The following is a 21,259-nucleotide window of genomic DNA, read 5'->3' on the forward strand; positions in this document are numbered from 1 at the left end:
TCTATGCAAGATATAAATTTTCGTTCGACGTTCACCTAAAATAAAGGTTTTATAAAGACTTAACTAGTACCTAGATTATCACCAGCGACAAAAGTTATTTGCTTTTTATTTATTTTACGGTAATTCTTCTAAGGCTGTAAGATGTCAGCATTGGACTGATGCCAAAACTAGCAATTGTACAGATATTCGCAACAATGTGAGTAAAACTTTATATTATATATTATGTACTAGAGGTAAGTTTAGTGAAACTAAACGCAATAACTGGGTTTAAACTTCATAGAAAATAGAAGACCGTTTAGAGTAAAATTTGGACGATATAGAGTTTTCAATTGTATTCAGTACCTACTTCTCTGGATACTCTACACACCTCTTTACTATAAATTACAAGCCTTGTAATAATAGTCAAGTTAAGGTCTAAGGAAGGTTGGATTATATGTTTTTGATTTCCTATTGTTTATATTATTAGATGAAGGATAAGAAAGGATAGATGTCTGTAAAGATTGGGAGCCGCACATAAGTATATAATATACTTATAATAATGTTTAAATTATTATTATCCAGGGATATCATTGCTAAATTAATAAGCTGATATAGTTAATATAATGTTATGAATAATGCCAAAGGATCTTTAGTTCTCAGTTCTTACATAAAGGGTTACAAAGACCCCGGGGGAAGACATGACATGTCACATATTTGAAGACCCGACTGCCCTGGTTAAATGTCAAGAAAGATACAATAAATATTCGCTTCATAATATTTTGAGCACATTAACTATGACATTAACTAATTGATAATGAATACTGGCTATGCATGCGACTGATTTTTTGGTCCAAATTGTTATCGTCCATGTAGTTATAAAACTATAAAATAAATGAAATGAATAATGGAATGGTCTTTTATAATGGAAATAATGCCATTACGAAAATTGCGTTGTTTCAGAGACAACACAATTTTATTTGGGCTTATCTAAAGTTTCGTTTGATAATAGAGGTCCAAAGGTGTGATGGGGTGGCGCGGGGTGACTCCGCCGACGACGCTGAGTGACGGGCGACGGCCGCGGCGGTCATCGCGGACATCAGCCATTCTGTTTATATACTTCCTACCCGGCCCCCACCCACCTACATATCCCATGTCTTGGCTACACTTCTTCTCAGATAAAGGTTTATTAAAATTTTACACTTTACTGCACTGCGGAAAATGTTACCTTTTTTTAGGGAATCAGTTGTATGGTCCCGTCGGTATGTATTATGTGCATAATATGTTATATTTTAATAATATTATCTTTTTTCATATTAAGCTAGGTAGTTAGTCTTGTTTTGAGAGCGAGCGGTAATATACGAGCTAGTGCAGTTTACCAATTAGCAACTATCGCATTCTCTAGTTTGTGAGGTGTATACATATAGGCGATATTATGTATATATTTCGCTTGAGTGAAACTATTTTACTGAAACAATTGAGTAACACTTTATTTAAATTTCAGCTTCTGCGATATATGCATAAGTTTTTAAAATAAATTTTAGAGGTCCTTCTGCAAGTTAAAAAAAGCATAATTCATGGAAATTTAAACCGTATATTATAACATTTTTAATAGGATTGATATTAATATTGCCATAAAAACTGAAAATAATTTGAATGCCTCGTGAGTGAGGTACCTAGACTTCAATTAATATACTAAGGGCTGATTTTTCAATCCTTGGTTAATATTTATTCGTCGAATAACTTATTAAACTACCATTTCAAAAACAGACAGATTACGGTTTTAATATTATCGTGTAATACTTTATTGGGCGGATAAGTTTTAACCATGAATTGAAAAATCGGCCCTAATTACAAAAACCACGGAGTATGAGCTGATAATTTGAAAGCTTCGAGTAATTTATCAATCTATTCATTTCCATGTACATGTATATATAATTTAGTTTCTAATCTTAAACGAATACTTGCACAGTAAAGTTATTGTGAGTGGGGAATAATTGCTTGGGCAGGTTCTTAACACCGCCCATATAGCGCTAGACGCGCAAGGTTACCTTCACCCCGTAAAATAGTTCCTCATTTAGATTGTTATACCAGTCTTTATGCAATAAGCATATATTGTTCATATGTAGGTATACTTCAATAAAAAAAACAGTTAAAAGCGGTAAACAGTTGACGGAGAACTCCATGAACATAGGTACCATAAAAATATAGAGCACAGAATCTCTTTCTTTGAAGACAATTAAATTGATTTCTACAGACAAAACTGTATGTCTGACTTAACATAAAGTCGATATACTGTCTAGACTTCGGTTAATGGATAATCTTGTGTATCTCACGCTTACACCTACAAATCTCAAGGTATCCATCAAATCTGAATCAAAACGTCGCGTCGTGTGAATAAAACAATAAAATCATTATTTTTAGTAGGTAACTTTGCGAGAATACATTTTATTTTACTGTTATATATTTTTATTATTAATAAATAATAATATCTAGATACGAATAGAATAATATTTATAATTAGATATTTGGACATATTAGAAAAGCAATTATCTATATTGAGCCGGTAGAGTTAAGCCCCAATACAATTCAATACAATATTGGATAATGAAAAAGCAAGAATTGGATTCAAGCTCCGATAAGCTCCGGGGATTGCTCGTATCTACCATGATTGACGTTTACATAAAATATGATGTTCTTATGTGAACTGTAAAGGTGCGACTGCGGAAAGGGCTGGTTTTTTAGGTCGTGCCCATAGGTCGTGCCTGTCAAATACACAATATTTACTAGCTTTCTAAAACCTTGATATTGAAAAGGCAGAAAGTTATACAGGACGTAGCTGTAGGCTCGTTACTTTATTTTTACGTAACGTTGGCATAAATTATGTCAAACTTTACCTTTATAAATGTTTTTCCTATATTATAAGTAGGTAGGTACACTAACATGCGACAAGTAATTTCTGTGATAATAGATAATACTCAAATGACAGTCTCATACGGTATTTACTTAATGCTCTACATTTTATACCAACGGAGGGCAGTTATAAAAATATAATATTCTTAACCACTTCCTTTTTTAATTACAATTCATGCTCATTTATAAAACAAGTTGTAATAACGTTGAAATTGTGGAAACAAAAATATGGAAAAAACATAATACTGCCGTTGACCAGCGACAGCGTCGACACGGTTTTCATTCATCACGGAAAGCCAGTTCAGCGTTTTTCATTAAATCCTCATTATTGTAACATTCATCAATGAACCAACATTTATAATTATTTTTAGTTGCTGATTAGCAATTATACGCGCCGTAATTGATAGATATTCAAATACATGTCTGTTTATTGCTTTTAATGGATTAAAATTTATGTAGGTATAGGTAAACAACAATCTTCTGAATTGTTTCGTTAAGTTTCGAAAAGTTTTGAGTAGGTACTTATCCGTTAATTAAGAATTTTCGGTTGTTTACAGAAATAATAACTTATTAGAAATGAATGCTAATGATGTTATTACTTATTACTATAGTCGAGTATTTCAATTTCTGAAGGTTGTGTCATCAATTAGTAACTTGTTAAACATTTTAAAGATAAATGGGAACATGCATACATATTACTGTGTATATTACTTATACAGTTATCTTATATCCAATAAAATATAGATTATTTGCTCGGTGAACGGCTTCTGCGTTAAATAAAAACAAATTCTGATAGGTATATGTACATCTTCTCTTATATATAAAAATGAATCGCAAAATGTGTTGGTAAGCGCATAACTCGAGAACGGCTTAACCGATTTCGATAATTCTTTTTTTATTATATTCCTTGAAGTACGAGGATGGTTCTTATGTAGAGAAAACGTAAATATTATGTACCACGGGCGAAGCCGGGGCGGACCGCTAGTCTATAATATAAAAATGAATCGCAAAATGTGTTGGTAAGCGCATAACCCGAGAACGGGTGGACCGATTGCGATAATTCTTTTTTTATTATATCCCTTGAAGTACCAGGATGGTTCTTATGTAGAGAAAACATAAATATGTACCACGGGCGAAGCCGGGGCGGACCGCTACCGCTAGTTCTATTATAAAGGTGAAAGTTTGTATGGATGTATGGATGTTTGTTTCTCTTTCACGTAAGAACTACTGAACCGATTACAATGAAATTTAGCACACATATAGAGGGTAACTTGGATTAACACATAGGATAGGTTTTATCCCGGAAAACCCACGGGAACGGGAACTATGCGGGTTTTCCTTTGAAAACGCGGGCGAAGCCGAGGGCGGAAATCTAGTACAATATAAACTATGATATAAATAAAATATTTTATAATATTAAACCATACACATTTGCTCGTTAGTATGAATTCGTTCACGGTAAATAACCACACAGGTACTTACAACAGTTATTAATCTTTTTGAAGTAGGGCGTGCTCAATCTGGGACCTCATCAGCACTTCGATGGGATAATAATCAAGACTTCTGATAAAATAATTCTCTAAAATATTTAGTCAAAGCATAACCTATTTTATTCCTCTTTGATGTGTTAATAGTTGATACATATATATCTAATTTGAGGTAGGTCGGTCCACGACGTTATTAGTTATTAGTTATTACGTAGTGCACGATCAAATTGAAACATCCTGTGCACTAAACCTAGTTACAGTCAAAATATGATTTGGTACCAATAAGGTATACTGCTTTCGCAATAATTTATAGGTCGCTAGATTGGCGGAAATAACGAGAACATTACAACATACGAATAATTAAAATGTATACCTACGTTGTTTTAATTCATATGTATTTATACCCAAATGAAATGCGATAGCTCTTTGGTTCACTTCAAAAAGTCGAGGGTAACAAATGCTGGCGGAAACTGGGCTAGGGTGAATCGTTAAGATCTTTGATAAGCAAATAACCCCATGAAGTCACTATTACCTACACTGTTGTATAGGAGAATGAAAAATGTTTCGGTTTGTTATTAATGATGATTTCTTACCCAGATTTATTTTTAGGTACATTTTTAATGTATGTATTCATTTATTAAAACTCAATAGAGAGAGTTTTGAAAGTACATACATACCTACATTTTATAGCCTTTTGAACTGTAAAGATGAATTGAGATTTTCAATTTTGTCTTTTTCACTAATGCCTTTGAATGCGTATGCAATTTTGAAGCATACTTTAGGTTTAAAATAAAGTTAATAATAATAACACAACGTATAAAGAACGTCCGCACTCCGCATATATGAAGATGCGTTTAAATAATTAAATTAAAGTGGTAGGTACTTCTGCCAGCCATACTCAGTTTCTCATTCTATAATCTGAGTATAATATAATGAACAGCGTGTCATCTAAAGATTTTTATCACCTTACGCATTGAATATGACAACACCTGGTCCATGCAGCATATATTTTATGGTACATATATACTCTCAAAAATCGTATTATAATATAAATATAAAATAATAAAGGATTTGGATGATGTTATTACTTAATGGCATTGTCTCCGGGCGGTATAAAGTTTTCTCCTTATCATGTTTAATTGAAATTGTAATATTTTTTATTATTTATGTATTAACAATCACAGCAGTGTTATATATATCTGTATTGTAGCATGCGAATCGTATTTAATAGCGCAATTTTATACGAGTTTCTTTTCCAAGGCAAACAATTATCCATCGCGTGCTTTCGATAAGGAATAAAAATCGACTGCCCTAAAGTGTGAGAAAACCCGTTATAGGTATACAATGTTGATCGAACTTGATATTTGTTAATTCAAATATAATTAGACCAGGGCGTAAAGCTTTTAAAAATGGTAAAAGGTTAAAAAATATAAGTATAGTGGGATGAAAATCATTGGAAAATGAAAAGTATATTGAAAAATGAAGAAGAAAAATAAATTAACGGCGATCAGAGGTCGTGAAGTGGAAGGGGTTGAGTTTTTAAGGGTAAAAATTTGTTAAGTTTTTATGTAATAAAATTATATTGGTTAAGTTTATAACTAGGTAGTAGCCGTAGTATATTATTATTAGTCTGTGGTAGTAGGTAGCAAGATGTATATGTACAATTCTAATCTTGTATAAATATTTTTTTTTTTTTCACATTGCCTCTAATTTTTTATCTGTAGATATCATTTTATCTCTTACATACAAACAATTTTTCTTATCATTATTAAATTTTATAACCTATCAAATTTCCTTTTCATATCCCAAAAACACTGTTTTTTTTCACTCGTTATCGAAAAAGCACCCTTATTTGAATCAAAAATTCTCACATTAAAATTTCTCCTTTTTAAAAGTATACATCGGTGGGTTTTTGTTCGTTGAAATCTCTGAATTATCTGAAAGCTCAAAAATAACTATATTACTTTACTGTGATAATTTTTCCCTTTTTACAGCTGTAGTTGCTCTACTATATCTACAATATCTACTATGCTACAACTGCTTAGCTTAATATTATACTATTATAATAGTAGTATATTATTATAAATATAATTACTTAGTCTGTGATAATAGTATCCCATATTTTATTTCCTATTAGATACCTATGTAGTGTTTCTGCATGACTGGGTCGGGTAGGTAGGGGTAAATTCTAGAATATTCATGTACCTACCAATTGATCATTTACAATTCTTTATTTTAATTCAAATTATTATGCTCTCAAACAATTAATGTCCATACATTTACAGTTTACCTAATATCATCTAATATTAAACATTTGACGCCTAAATGTAATGTAACTTATAAACGCGGCCCAATATAGCTGAGGTTAAAAAGTGCTTACGCCATATTATAAGGTAAACTTTCTCATGCTCCAATACATATTAATCAAAAACTTCATAAGCTCTTTCAATAATAACTTTCTTGCGTCGCGTGTCAAAGTAATCAAACTACTCACTTTTTCATCTAGTAAACTCGTGTTCAATAAAAGGGTGAAATTTAGAAGGATTGTGCCGCATTTTATTGAATAAATACTGAAGATAACTTAGTAAGGTTAAGTGTTTGATAAATGGTAAAATAGGTAAAGTAGGTAATTCAGTATTGATGAGATCTATAAGTATTTATTATTTATGTTTTGGCATTCTTAGTCTCTTAGATAATAATCGCTTATACAATATCCAATAAATTTAATTTATATTTCCCATGAACAGACAGATTTTAACAATATTGGTGATATTAAGTATCTACCATTAAACGTCCTACTTCTGTAGCTTTCAGCGGTATCCAACCATTTTCAATAAACGAGGACAAACCCATTTCCACACAAAGAAACTAATACCCAACTCATCAAGGGGAACGGTTTCAGTGGTTTTTATTTTTCTCCTGTAATTATCACTACTTCTCATTATAAGTCATAACTTATAACGATTGTTGATTTTACAAGTTCACAGATCCACGTACTTCGTACCAAGCTTCTTAATCTCTTATAATGAAATAGAATTATTAAATATGAAATAATATTAAAATATAAAATTTGAAACCCAAGAATAATTTATTAGAAAAATCTCATATAAACGAACGAAATATCACAACGAAGCAAATTTTGGGAGAGTGATGTGCACCAAGGACCAAGGCTTCTAAGTCCATTATAATTTTTTGACAACTAAATATTGAATACTGAATAATATCAATGTTTAATCCTATAATATCAAAAAGGATTTTATTTGTATATAAACAAGAAAATTGCTTTTCTATTAAAATAATTTTTAAACGTAATTCTACGCGAACGCAGGATAACTATGAAAATGTGCTAATAATGCAATGATATCGAAAAACAACAACTGAAACATAATATGGAAATAGTATTTATTTCCTTTCAGCCGCATTTTCATGTGATTTACCTAGATTTCATAGTATAGTATTTGCGACAAATTATCTTCAATGAAGGGACTATTACCGCAAACATTAACATGATACTATTACGAGCTATTTACCGATGAAGCCATGTCGTCGTTTAAAAGGTTTCGTTAAACTGTCCCTGAACTCGCACTTAATTGCAATTAATGGAAGGATAGGAACATTCACATTTTCATTCAGCTTTTAGCTATATACAAAATGGTAATAATATTTTTCATTTCCCTGATTTTAACAATGATTTGACATTATTTATGAATGTTTGTTATAGGTAATTCAATATTTAGGTTAGGCACGTACCTAGTAATTATTTGGCAATATAAATAGGGTCTATTAGTAAAATTTAAAAACACTATACATACCTATGTAGTTTATCTACTCATGTGATATAACATTAACATAAACTGCTTCATATAAAAAAAAAATAAAAAATAAAAAAGAGTTTATTTTCTCACATTGGTTACATTAAATAAGTACACATTTCCATTACATATAAATAAGTGGGAGACTGGTACCAAACTAGGTAATAAAAATTACCTGTATTTTAGGTCACCATACCACATATAAATTTTTTAAAGTTCTAGTATAGATACTAGTAGGAAATTAATTACATTTTATGTGAAATGTTGTTGACATTTTATATTATCAACATTTCGTTCGACTTATTTTAGTAACGCAACTTCAAAATGTAAAGGTCAAATTTCTCCTCATCCTCATCACCTCTTAGTTAGTTTGTAGGTAAAAAAAATTACCCTTTTTAAGAAATAAAGTTCACTATGGTCTTACGGAAAATTTATTTATTGAAAAAAAATAATCTTTTGCTAATTCAATACTGTAGAATGTAGATGATATCCTATCGCACTTAATTAACATTGTGGTATAGATGGATCATGAAACACCCAAAATGTGACCTATGTTATAAAATGTTGAGACTGTTTATGCTATTTTAAAAGCTCGAACGTTGTCAACTTAAATATTTCACGGATTTGTGCTTTTATCTCTTCGCGTGTTTAATTGAAGCATCATTTTACAGGGAAACCTACTTTAAACTAGTTCAAGCGCCCGCAGGCATCTGACACTGTTTATCAACAGCCAAGACGGACTTACGTGTTCTTCGAGGCATGAGATTCTCGGTGAAATTTACAGCCGGCACTTAGACTATTGACCGGAACTAAGATGGAACTTAAACGAGATTACATGAAACTTTTCATGCGTTGGGATTTTTATTATTTGCATTCGATAATTAATTTATTATACGGGATAAACGACTTATTGAAGGTAGCTAGAGTAAAGCAACAAGTACCTACGTAGGTATAGACATTGTTTCAATAAGTATGATGTGGTAAAATATTTAAAAATCCTTAGAAAAATAAAAAATTATAAAATCACCTAAGCTTTTAAAATATTATAAATGAGCTTTTACTGTATTATATTTAAAGTAAGTATTGAAAGAAAATTAATTAATTAAAATAAGTACCTATTTATGTTTTACAAGTAGTACAGTAAATGTACTGGAAACAACGAACTTGCAAATGACATCCTACAAGCTTGCTATAAAAGCTTGATGTTAAATTCAAATGATACGAAAAAAAAATATATTTATAGGCGTGCGAGAGACACGTCTGTAATAGAAAAGCAGCTTGAATAAGTGGTTCTTACGTCCCAAAGGAGAGTATCTAGGTACATGGCTAAAACGTGTATCTCTCACTTATAATATTATGAGAGCCGTTTTCTTCAACACACTGTTCTAAATGTAGAATCCTTTGTAAACAGTCTTCTTTATCACAAAGAACTTGTCATAATATAACTTTTGACAAACGTTTCTCATATTTTCTTTTACATATCATGCAGAAAACATTCTAACGGACAAGTAAAACAAAGTACTGTTTTTCGCTTAAGATTAAGCCAGCCTGTGTTGTGATTAATTAAGAAAGATATGTTTCTGAGTATTTCCCTGATGCTATGAGTAGGTAATTAGTTGACTGGATGATTAGAAATCATTGTAAATAGAGAAGTTACTATTATAAATTCTTGTTTAACAAAGCGTTGTTGTAATAAAAATTTCGATTTCGCAAATGTAATGCTAAAATTGATAAAAAATAATGTAACTAAGTACCTACCTGTATCATTGTAATCATACATAAACTGTAAATTCAACAAATCAAATATCATACAATATCTACGATATCGACAGTGGTTATTAATTTTAAAAAGTCGTAGGTAACTGGCCTGACTCTACATTATGTTCGGTCGTATACATTTAATTATATTAGCTACAATCCTCATCATCATTAGACAGGGCGATTTATAAATCAAGTTAAACACAATATTACTGGATATACTTATTCCCTTAGGACCTGTTATAATGCCTTCAACGTCGCTTTATTGTGCTGTTTAAATCCCTCTCGCTTAAGTTAAATCCTAAGAACGTGATTAAATTTTTGACGATATTTATTTACTGAATTATTAATTTGGCAGTCACCACATTCTAATTTAATAGGTACGTGTACGTATACTGTACCTATATTATAAAATATCTTAGTTTCGTATTACATATTATCTTGATCTGTGCTATCACTATTGGGTAGGTAGAATATATGTAAAATTAAAAGAAAAAGAAATTATATACTTCTTTCTTTATCGATTTCAAAAGAAATAGTTCGTAATAAAATGTATTTAAAGTTCTATTTTATCTATTAACAATTATAAGCATCAATAAGTTACGGGAGCTACGACTTTAAGAACACTGCTATAATTTTGTACTATTTTTACTCAACCTTTCAAACTTTTCTTCCAAGAAATCATAACATACTTACAATATAAAACCAATCACAAAGAAACATCATAATATGAGATTGAAATTGAAAATCTCATAATGCACAGAGAACGTAGCTATAACAAGTAACAACCTACCTGCGAGTCTCTTTTTAATCTTCGTAAATAGTTACTTTATACTTATGACTAAAGGCTAATAGTAATTGAACGTATTTATTTTAGCAAAATTACATATCAGAAATAAGTTTTATGCTTTATTACAAATTGTTTAATATTTTATTGTTGATAAAATAACAGTAACAACTAGATCTTGTGGCGTTGCCACTTTTGTTATCTATGTTTTATTTGTCTGTGGCGTTCCGAAGCGGGACGCATTTGACAGAGTTTCAAACGGCTTCGACCGTTAATTTTCTTAGTTAATACGCAATAGCCACTTCGCGGTAGATACGTAAGCTATTTTGATTGTCTCAACGCTTGCTTGTGATTTGTCTCCTATAACTAGACTCTTTGGTGAAACATTCGTATAGATTTAAATAATATTGTAACAGTGAAAGGTTGAATAAATGTTTAATACAATTTACTACTTTCATTCTACGTGGGTAACAAAACCCCACATTGGTTTGCGACATTTCCACCGGAAAAGCTCGTCCTTACGTGCCCCCTGATTTACGGCGTATAATTTTCACAAAATTTCACGATTTAAGCCATCCCAGTGGTAGAGCCACTGTCAGACTCATCACCGAGCGGTACGTCTGGCCTTCGGTTAACAAAGACTGCAAGGAGTGGGCTCGCGCTTGCGAGGCATGTCAACGTGCCAAAGTGTCGCGCCACAATTCTGCTCCACTTGGAGATTTTAATCTTCCACCTGGTCGGTTCCGCCACGTCCATATCGACATTATTGGCCCCTTAACAACATGTGACGGGTATCGATATTGTTTAACGGCAATTGATAGAGTCACCAGGTGGCCAGAGGTCTGGCCAATGCGCACTATAACTGCGGATGAGGTTGTCGAGACCTTCACGAGAGAATGGGTGTCGCGTTTTGGTGTCCCTTCCATCATCACGACGGATCAAGGAACGCAATTTGAGTCCGATCTTTTTCGTCGGCTGATGCAGCGATTCGCCACAGAACGCATAAGAACAACAGCCTACCATCCTTGCGCTAACGGCATGATTGAGCGAGTTCACAGGCAACTTAAGGCTTCTCTTATGTGCCACAGTGACACATGGGTCCGCTCTCTACCGTTGGTTCTTTTAGGCATGCGTGCCGCGTTTAAGGAAGATATAGGAGCCACTGCAGCCGAAATGCTGTATGGCGAACCTCTGCGTCTTCCTGGCGAGCTTCTTATGCCAGCTGCCGATACTGACACCATATTTGATGCTGCTGATTTTGTTTCACAATTTAAACAAAGAATGGCCAATTTACGCCCGATCGCAGCCTCTCGTCACACGCAAACTCCTAGTTTCGTTTTCAAAGACATGAAAACAGCGTCACATGTCTTTCTACGAGATGACAGCGTAAGACGCCCTTTGCAACCGCCTTACTCGGGTCCATTCCAGGTAGTTGATCGAGCCAGTGATGGCAAGACGATTACTCTGGAAATAAAGGGCAAACGCACAACCGTCAGCATCAACCGCGTGAAACCGGCATACATAGAATCTGCTCCACTGGAGCAACCTGCCGAGATACCTACGGCAAGAAATTCTCCTCAATCACCTCCGCAGCTTCCCGCGCCCATTCCATCCTCACAACCTTATGTCACAAGGTCAGGTAGACGAGTGAAATTTAAGCATCCGTAAAAATTAGTTAATTGATTTGTTTTATTGCTTAATTATTATTATTTTAATTATTTTTTTTTTTTCACCGTAGCCTATTTCTCTCCGTAGGGGGGTGGTGTGGCGTTGCCACTTTTGTTATCTATGTTTTATTTGTCTGTGGCGTTCCGAAGCGGGACGCATTTGACAGAGTTTCAAACGGCTTCGACCGTTAATTTTCTTAGTTAATACGCAATAGCCACTTCGCGGTAGATACGTAAGCTATTTTGATTGTCTCAACGCTTGCTTGTGATTTGTCTCCTATAACTAGACTCTTTGGTGAAACATTCGTATAGATTTAAATAATATTGTAACAGTGAAAGGTTGAATAAATGTTTAATACAATTTACTACTTTCATTCTACGTGGGTAACAAAACCCCATAATCTCTTTAATTTGCTAGTATTGCATTGGTAAACTGATTAATTGATCTCACTAAATGTTGGTAATCACAAATGATTTTACGCTAACAATACAGTTAATATGTAATTACTGATTATATCATATTACGTAATTTTGATTAACTTAAGATTTGATGACCGATATTCTAATACACGAGTTGTCTATTTTTAAAAATGAACAGAAAAATTAATGAAAAAATATGCATATCCGCTTCATACATAAAGCACGTCACGTTCTTTTAAGTTTAAATTTAACATATAGGTTGCAGAGGAAGCTTATCGTCAGTTTAATACCTACTTTATACTGTGGTATCGTTCTACGCTAGAGTCTAGAGATATGCTTTGTAAATTGTGCGGCTACACAAAGGACTACTAATATTGTTTGTGAATAGTTTGGTTGCGTATCGATGTACCACGTTTACTCAATATGAATTAAATACTGTCTGGGTGCAAAAAATAAAGTGCACCAAATGTTAAAACACAACAAACTTACAGGATGTAATTTTTTTACCTATTTTTCGTATTTGATGCATTCTATCTCCTATCCTTTGTACGCATATCTATAAATATTATATCTACTTATTAGCTTTGTGTAAAGTTTATAGGTTGCGAAATAAACTAGATTAAACTTCAAACGCTAAGCGTGTCCGTGATGGCTCGAGCTAGACTGGCTTAATTAGATAGATAACAGTTTATGTTTTTAACATTATCATAGGCAAGAAATAAAGTGAAAGCGATAGATAAAGTTCTTATGATTATATACATATACGATACACAATATATCCGATAACCTTTTGACTGCATAAAAGACTAATGATTCAAACATAGGAACGATAGTGAACCCAAGTAAAACGAACGATTTATACCTAAATATATATTTATAAATTCAAGCATATTATCATCAAAATTTTCAAAATTATTCACTTCTGATGACGCTTCTTTGCAAACACACATTAAACATATTATACCTAACTATTCGTAGCGAAAACGCTTCTCTTTACTTTTATACGTCTTCTCTTTACTTTTATAAAAATATGAGAAGAATCGTTTCTGGAAAGAAAGTACCTACATCAACAATTTTTGCTTATTATGATATCGACCTAATTATATTTTAATTGGGCCATAGCCCAATGCCCATAATATACAACGTAAATAAAGTTTTATCTAGTTTCAAACAACACAACAATTAATTATCTTGTTATAAAGATTTTTATTCGTCTTATTTGATCGGGTGATTTTTATAGGACTGGATGACCTAATTAATCAGTGAACTGTAGAGCAATAACTTCAAATTAAATATTTTTTATTTTGTCTGCTAAATACCTTTACAAAATGATTTATTTATGCGTCAGGTTTGATTTTCCTGTAATTTCTGGGCCTTTATAGCTCTCAAACTTTAATGCCCGCGCTTACAATATTGATGACTTGCGCTTTGCAAAATCAATGAAATACATTTCACGGCACTAGGAAATGAGTAATCACAAACGAACAAAAGCTTTTATCTATAGTTTACCTTTAAAAAGGTACTAATGCATAGGCATGGGCGGCATGGCTCACTAAAAATCTACGTTATAATTATGTGAATTGCTACTTGTATATAAGTAGATGTACATACTTAGTAGAATATTATTTATCAGATACAGGTATTTCAGTTCTACACAATTGTCGACTGCCTCTATAAATGTATGCAATCAACAGCTGTTTCTCACGACGTCTGAAAATTGTTTATATTTTGTAATAGTCTTTTGTATAAACTATATCTCCCTCATGCTTCAGATAACCTACGTCTTGAAAACCATCATAGATCACCATAACATACCTGGGCTATGTATAATATTTAAATCACTTGTTGTTTGTTATACTCTTTAATGGTTATACAAATGTACGTCGACCTATTCATACTCAATCATAAAAAGCTCTGAGCTTTAAGCTCATAGCAATTTATTTTTATAAATGCTACTAACCTAACCTTCTCCTGATTTTCCTCCGTTTGTTTTGCGTCAATTTACCGATTGTGGTGTTGAGAAGTGCATATTGTCAATCACCTCTAAGGCGGTTGGAAGTGACTGTATTGGTCGGAACATGATCATCCCCATCCTTCCTATCATTAAACCTATCATCACTCACATTTTAAATTTTTCCATTTCCTCTGGTCAATTTCCTGAAGACTGGAAAAATGCTCACATTTTTCCTCTTCCCAAGAATCCCAAACCATCTAGTCCTTCAGACTTCCGTCCAATTGCTATTTTACCTTTCCTGGCCAAAGTCTTAGAACGCTTAGTACAAGAGCAACTAAGTCGCTTCCTCAATACTCACAATCTCCTTAATCCTTTTCAATCTGGTTTCCGACCAGGTCTCAGCACAACTACTGCTCTAGTTAAGATCACAGATGACATTCGCCGGGGGTTTGACAACAAGCAGCTAACGTTACTTTCTCTACTTGACTTCAGTAACGCTTTTAACACCGTCGATCATGATGTTTTGTTAGCAATGCTACGCTCTCTCAACATATCTCCAACGGTTATTGACTGGTTTCGAAGTTACTTGTCTGGACGACGGCAGCGTGTCATGGTTGAAGACTTGTCTTCTTCCTGGTGCAACGTATCTGCTGGCGTCCCGCAAGGTGGTGTGTTGTCTCCTCTCTTATTTTCAATTTTTATTAACTCTATATCCAGTAATATTAATTCTCCTTATCATATGTATGCAGACGATTTCCAATTATATTCGCACGCCTCATTATCAGAACTACCGAATGAGATTTTTCGTATAAATACTGAGCTAGCCACCATCGTTAAATGGAGTAAAGACCATGGTTTAAGAATTAATCCTGACAAAACCAAGGTTATTATTTTAGGCAGTAAACAGCTTATAGGTCGTATAAACTGGGAAACCCTACCTAGTATTGCGGTAGACGGTACAGTGATTCCTTTCTGTAAGAAGGTGAAAAGTCTTGGCTTGCACTTGGACGAAAGTTTATCTTGGTGTGATCAAATCAAGGAAGTGCAGAAAAAAGTGTTTGCTTCTGCTTCTTCTCTCCGTCGTTTACGCAACTTCCTGCCGATTTCTACCAAAATTGCGTTGACTCAATCCCTTTTGCTTCCTCTCCTAGATTATGCCGACTCCTCTTATCCCGATCTTCACGAATATCAACTTGATACTCTCGAGAGGCTGCAAAACTTTTGCATCAGATTCATTTTCGGCTTGCGCAAGTTCGATCATGTTTCTGATTTTCGCAAAAGATTACACTGGCTACCTATTCGCCTTCGCCGGAATACTCACATCCTTCAACTCCTGTACTCTGTCCTGTTTAACCCCAAAACTCCTGTCTATCTCAAAAATCAGTTTCATTATTTAAACTCCAATAGTTCCCTTTCCCTTCGTTCCTCTGATCTCCTTCTCCTATCCACCCCTATTCACCATACCAATTTTTTTAACTCCTCCTTTACCGTCCTAGCGATTCGACTGTGGAATGCTCTTCCTGAGACTATCAGACGCGCCAAAACACCACATCATTTCAAGTCACTTGTAAAAGAGCACTTTTTCTCCCGTATTTAGTTTCCTTTTTATCTTATAAATATGTATTTATATTTTATATATACTATGTATAATATGTATTTAAATACATGTATAATATGTATTTATATGCATATATATATAAATATATTCATTAATTTGTATTTAACTTATTATTTTTATTTAATTTGTATGTATAATATAAATATAACTTGATTAATACATATATACTGAATTATCTACGTCTATTCTTTAATTAGTAATGAATTATATTTTGTGTTATCTATTCTTTTTTTAAATCTTTTTGATGCGCCCTCGCTTTTTACCAATGTCTTACATGTCCTTTATTTTTATGGTTGCCTGGAAGAGATTGCTTTTAAGCAATAAGGCCGCCTATTGTACACTTTTCAATTTTATGTATTCTCTTATTTTAAATTCCTGTTATATGTACAATAAAGTGTCATAAATAAATAAATAAATAAATAACCTGTAAATCATCACCAACTGCAATCATTTCAATTATTGATGCTATTCATAACAATATTATTATTTACTAGGAGTAAAAGTGTCCAAAATCGAGTACCTACTTATAGAAAGTTTCGCTACGCGCAATGTTATACGACCACTTCATACGACCACGTAAAGATACAACTTCATAAAGTTTCAGTTCATACAAAGACGGAATTTGTAACCAATTTAATTAGTGTAAGCAACTTGTTTTGCAGGTACAAGTACGCTTGTTGACTGAGAAACTTATTTCCCGCCTCAACTTTATTCATTATTTTTATACAAAATTTCGGTAAAAAATTTAGGTCAATTTAATGAAGCTTTATGAATTAAAATGACATAAATTAATCAATTTAAATTACAAAACACCTTGTTTAGTTTTAAATTGAAATAAAATATTCAATAGATAATCCTAAAAACTTACAGGTAAATACTGTTGACAATTTTCAAGTCAACAGAAGCAGAACTGAAAATAATCTTACCTTTATATTATGCAAAATTGTTAAGGGTAGTGCGGGTCGAATGCCATGTGTTGTCGCGATAGAGAAGTGGAGTCAGGGCGCTGGGCAGGCAGCGTGCAGCGCGACGGAGTCCCGAGGCGGCACTACCGCGACCGCCCGCCCGCCCCCACTGCGAATTCCTCGCCGTGATTAATCGCCGAGCCACCTGCGGAGCCTTTGTATACCACTAATGTGTTCCTACTCTAAACAATTCTCGATAAAATACAAGTGAAATAGTAACAATATTTCAGTCGATGATATCATGAAACCACATTGTTAGACGTTATTAACATCTAGCAAGAAACACGTTGATTGGAACTTTAAATAGGTTTTTCTGAAGTTGAGTTCTTTTGCTATTAATATGCATGAAGCACGTGAAAAAGAGTGCAGCATATATATAAGGTCATGAGTACGAGAGTAGCGTTTTATCGTGGACTGCGATGCAAACAAAATTTGTAGAACACAGAATATTCAGTACCTATAATATTTCTTTTAACTTCTTTTTTTATAATATATTTTTTCACCTGCCCATAACATTTGCCATGCTTACTTGCTATGATATAGATATCACTAGACTCTACTAGTATCCTAGTATGTATTGCACGCCTCATAAGCGAAGCGTTGAGGTGGGTACTACTGTCACTTCGCGCAAAACATCTGATTTTTCAAACTTAAAATGTCTTTATGTATCATACATTGCACTTGTAAGATAATACATACACACACATATTAAGAAAAAAACACTATTTTTAACGTTCATGATATTTTTGATGTCATTTTTGTTATTTAAACTAGTTAAAAAACAGTTTAAAAAAGTTCTGTCTTGGACGTCCGTGTGTCTGTATGTGCGGATCCTTTTTCTTGTTAACACGATAGCGACCGAAATACTTTACTAATCGAGTCTTTTTTTTCTCTTACGCTTGAGTATGCTCAGGAATAGAACCCTTTCATTTTTCAGGGTCTGATTCGATGTGGTTTAATTGTTATTAAATAAACAAAAATAATAATTAATAAATATTTATTAAAAAAAAATTATGAGGCGTGCACTTTTGGATTTTCCAAATTATTTTTATCTGTTTCTCAACAATCTTTTGTATCATGATGGAACAATGATACGAGGAGAATATCCATCATTAATCTAGAATCATAACGTAAGTAAAAGTTGTAAGTTGTTTGTTATATGCTGGTGAGTTAGTGACATCGCTATAGCGGCACAGAGCAAGTAGGTAATGTCTGGTAGCGTCACTATGGTCAGGGACAGAAGACAAACGTCTGCTCCCGTAAATAAAAGACTCAGCGAAACAAATGTTTCATATGAAAAGTGAAATTCTATACTTTATGAAGGAAATAAATCTTGTTACAGAAACAAATTAAGTAACAAAATATAACAAATTCATTCATTTAATCTAATTTCCACCACCAGTTTAATTTATTTATAGTGGGAGAGCCGTAAGAGAATCGGACGAAGGATTAACTTGTATACCATATAAAACATTGAAATACTATACTATCCAGTTTCCATAATATATCAGTTCATTTTGATTTCGGTCGGTTGTTTACAGTTGTCTATTAGGTAAAACGTACCTAAACCAAAATTAAACAGGCCGCGAGGAAATTGAATCGCTTTCGGATTATAGAAGCGGAAACTAAATTTCTAAACAACCCAATAGATGATATTTTGACTAAGAAAAATTCGATAAAATAAATTACGTACAGTTTTCATAATCAATATTTTTTAATGGATTTTTAATTTCTTCTATCTCTTACTGTTTAGTCGGACCTTAGTATAAATTCATACGGTCTATTTTAATATTCTTTCTATTAATCGCTGCACTATCGGCATAGCTTATTAACGTCGCACGTCGCGATCTGTAAGCTCGTGATTATAACTACGCTAAGTTAATTTTCATTTATTTAATCTGGTATCCGCCTATAGAAACAAAGAAAAGAAAATAATATAACACATATCGTGAACATTGTGGAGCATGAAGGCCACATTTCTAATGCTGGATACGTACTGATTGCTGCATTATATTATGTGGGTCATTTGCATAAATGTAAGGCGCAGTTGTGCAACTTAGATTTTTTACCAACTTTTTTTGTTTCAGGCGTTCACTCACACTCATAATCCAATGATAGTTCTCCAAACTGACAGGAATGTAAATCAGATAGGTAATCGGTAAAACGCAAAATACCTCGCAGCGTGTTATTTGTACCAAATTCCTATGTAATATGTTATCAAGCTTGCTCAATCTGAACGATTTTAAATGAGGAAAAATACTGCGTGTTCAATATTGTGTTTTGAAAGAGAATTATTTATGCTATAGCCTATATGTAAGTAAAGGTAGCATAAGTGTCTTTGTATAAAAAAATGTTTGAGGTGTCACATGTAGATCAGCCGATTGGAACGAAGTTCCTTTCGATTTGAAATGCAGAGCATTTTATGAGGTATAATTAAATAAATTAACAATATGTAGTAGTTTAATGGTAAATGAAATACCTAAGTGAAGCCTGAAGAATTTTTTTGCGGTTCTCTCAATGTTAGCCAGAAGGGCTTCTACATCTTAACGCGGACCAACTTCAGCGGCTGATGGCTAGTAGGTACCTATTTATAAAGACACTTACTTGATTTCGAATTTTAACTACACGGAGCTTTAGGGCCGTGCGGGAAGTATCTGTCTAATGTCTAATGGTAATGGATAGGTACTTAGATTTTTTGGTTATTACATATTTATATTTTCAATCAAATAGCAAATTAATATTGAAAGTTAATTCTATAGGTAAATATTTCGTTTATTTTGAATATAGATCAATGGAATCTTGGAATCATTGCATAACTTGAAACTTGAAAGCTTTCATCATTCCTTCTAGGCGAAAGCGCTCTATTGTTCAAACAGGACAAGTTGTGGCGAGCCACCAGTAATAAATGTAATACAAATACCTTTTGGACAACTGTTTTACAAGTTCTCTTGACCTAATTTTGGTTTTACCGGGCATTCTCGATTAAGACTAACGAACTGCGCAGGAGATATAGAAATGTTATAGCGCACAAGTGTGAGTGATAACATACGAATAGCTTATAAGTATGAGTAGAGGTCTTATTTTATTACTCTAATAGGCCGATGAGATAGAAAAAGAAGGCATGGATGCATGGCCGTCTTAGATTATGCCGGGGCCCTTGGGACCACAAGAATTGGGGCCTGGGGGCCCTATGAAATATAAAGAAATCATACTAGGTACACAATTTTTTCTCACAATTATATATTTTTTTGTCCTAAAATGAAAATTAAAGATTACTTCTGAAACGAGAAAATTCTGACCAATCTTGTATTATGTGGTTTTTTGAGGAAACTTTTTCTCCTTATTTTTTTATATACCTACTTAATTCATTCGAGACGCTGCTGCTGTTACCGCGCTGCGCTCCAAAGTTGACCGGGCTCGTCAATTCTCATGAGAATCTGGTAAAATGGAATGTTTAAATTAGTTTTAAGATATATTTTTTTTATGATTTGATAAGGGAAACAGGAATGAATAAGAAAATTTTAAAATTATTAATAAAATTAAAAAAAATTACTTTTCCAAATTACCTTTTTCTATTTTAGTAACTATAGTAAATTATTTTTTGAAAAATAAGGTCTTATAGAAGTTTCACTTCTTACGTGTGTACACTAGTACACGCACACTTTTTTTTCTTTTTCAGTTTTTTTGCCCTTTGAACCAACGAAAATTTACGCGGCACATGAAAAAATATTATCTATGCATAAAATACTTTAAAAATAAATTTATTTCATGTTGTGTCAAATCACCCCCTGGAGTGCGGAAAGAGAGGGGAATGCAACTCAAATGACCAAATTTACCCCGGTAATTCTCAGAAAATAAATAAAAATTCCGACATTGTGGACCACCATTTTTGTAAGGCACTG

At 33.1% G+C, this 21,259-nt stretch overlaps 1 protein-coding gene across 1 annotated transcript in view; it reads right to left on the reverse strand.

Annotated features, from left to right (window-relative positions):
- Rbfox1 (RNA-binding Fox protein 1) overlaps positions 1–17,474 on the reverse strand; it is a 64,645-nt gene extending 47,171 nt beyond the window's left edge. Inside the window, exon 1 of the mRNA XM_090105878.1 lies at positions 17,319–17,474. The gene's annotated coding sequence lies outside the window, so the exon portion shown is untranslated. The remainder of the gene's footprint in view (positions 1–17,318) is intronic.
- Between the last annotated feature and the right edge of the window lie 3,785 nt (positions 17,475–21,259).

The sequence above is a fragment of the Colias eurytheme genome, chromosome 9 (assembly GCF_061535395.1).
Source record: "Colias eurytheme isolate Ceu_HAF_F1 chromosome 9, ilColEury1 Martin Lab GWU primary, whole genome shotgun sequence".
In the NCBI taxonomy this organism is placed as follows: domain Eukaryota; kingdom Metazoa; phylum Arthropoda; class Insecta; order Lepidoptera; family Pieridae; genus Colias; species Colias eurytheme.